This window comes from Schistocerca cancellata, chromosome 4, assembly GCF_023864275.1.
Source record: "Schistocerca cancellata isolate TAMUIC-IGC-003103 chromosome 4, iqSchCanc2.1, whole genome shotgun sequence".
Classification (NCBI taxonomy): Eukaryota; Metazoa; Arthropoda; class Insecta; order Orthoptera; family Acrididae; genus Schistocerca; species Schistocerca cancellata.
Genome location: NC_064629.1, coordinates 515691491 through 515693130, shown reverse-complemented (window position 1 = coordinate 515693130; position 1640 = coordinate 515691491). Strand labels below are relative to the sequence as shown.

At 48.4% G+C, this 1640-nt stretch overlaps 1 pseudogene; it reads right to left on the bottom strand.

The window, feature by feature from the left end:
• Nucleotides 1-264: 264 nt before the first annotated feature.
• On the bottom strand, nucleotides 265-382 carry LOC126186110 (5S ribosomal RNA; annotated as a pseudogene).
• Between the last annotated feature and the right edge of the window lie 1258 nt (nucleotides 383-1640).

Sequence of the window (1640 nt, the reverse complement as noted above, 5' to 3'; positions counted from 1 at the left end):
ATGAATCTTTCCATTGCTAAAGCCTTTGGTCGTTCGTAGTCTTTGCAGAAATTGAATCGTAATGTAGTTTTCCTGTACTTGTTCGCCATGATCGTTGTTACTAGACCGCGCGCACACTAAGTCCACAAGTAAACAAACACTCGCACACACCGCACAGGCGGAAGTATCGGACCTCCGCTTCGCACGGCCGCTAGCGCCGAACTGCTACTTTTCGGTCGAGTAGCTCCTCAGTTGGCATCACGAGGCTGAGTGCACCCCGAAAAATGGCAACAGCGCATGGCGGCCTGGATGGTCACCCATCCAAGTGCCGGCAACGCCCGACAGCGCTTAACTTCGGTTATCTGACGGGAACCGGTGTATCCACTGCGGCAAGGCCGTTGCCAACAAAAGAAAAACAGGGATGAAGAAATGTGGTCGAATTAAATCAGGTGATGCTGAAGAAATTAGATTAGGAAACGAGACACTTGAAGTAGTAGAAGAGTTTTGTTATTTGGGCACCAAAATAGCTGATGATGGCCAAAGTAGAGAGGACTAAAATGTAGACTGGCAGTGGAAAGAAAAGTGTTCCCAAAGAAGAGAAATTTCATTGACATTTAATACATATTCAGTTTGTTGGGAAGTGTTTCCATCAAGTATTTGTGTGGAGTGGAGCCATGTATGGAAGAGAAACACAGACGATAAGAGAATAGAAGCTTTTGAAATGTGGTGCTACAGAAGAATGATGAAGTTTAGATGGGTTGATCATGTAACTAATGAGGAGGTACTGAACAGACTTGAGGAGAAAAGAAGTTTATGACACAGCATGACTAGAAGAAGGGCTCGGTTGGCGGGACACATTCTGACCGTTTAGTACTGGAGCAAAGTGTGTGGGGTAAAAACAGTAGAGCAAGACTGGACCAAACCAGTCTTCAGACTGAAGACCACAACCCACAGAGGCAAACTACGGTACTATGGTGCAGTGATTGCAGTGTGTACCGGAGCTACACACACGCCCCCCAAACAAGCAAAAAGTTAATTACGTCACTCTGTTTCCTCGAGGCAATAATTAAAATTTTACGCCTACCCTTCGTAGATATTTTAAAGAGAACGCCCCTGCTAGGATTCTATTCCGATAGTAGGCTGAATTTGCTGTCGTTGTTGTGCTAAAGCAAGGTTTAGGAAACTGTGGAGCGGTGACGTAGGTGTGACGACGCCGGCTGAGGACTCCGGACAGGCTCCGAAAGCGCAGTGCGAATCCCGCGAGAGGCGTTATTTGTGCGCCGAGCGCGGCCGGCCCCTCATTAGCCTGTCCCTGTTATTAATGCCCGCGCACCTGCCAGACGCGAGTAGGATTCAATTTTTAATCTGCATGTTCGGCGGCGCGCCCGTCCGCTGCGCCAGTAAATTGATCCCCGGCCGCGAAATGGCCCTTGAAATCAAAGGTGAAGCCTCCCCCAGTGTTTGGGTAATGGAGGCCTCCGCGTGTTAAGAGCTGCCTGCAAGACCGATCCCCAAATCGAATCCCCGGAGTGGGTGGAGAGAAAATAAAATAAAACGAAGTAATGGGAAACTTTGTTGCGATGAGAATGAGGGAGCTTTCTTGTTCTTTTTCTACGCACCCTGTGTATTCTGTAGCATGAGAGGCGGCTTGTAAGGAGGCG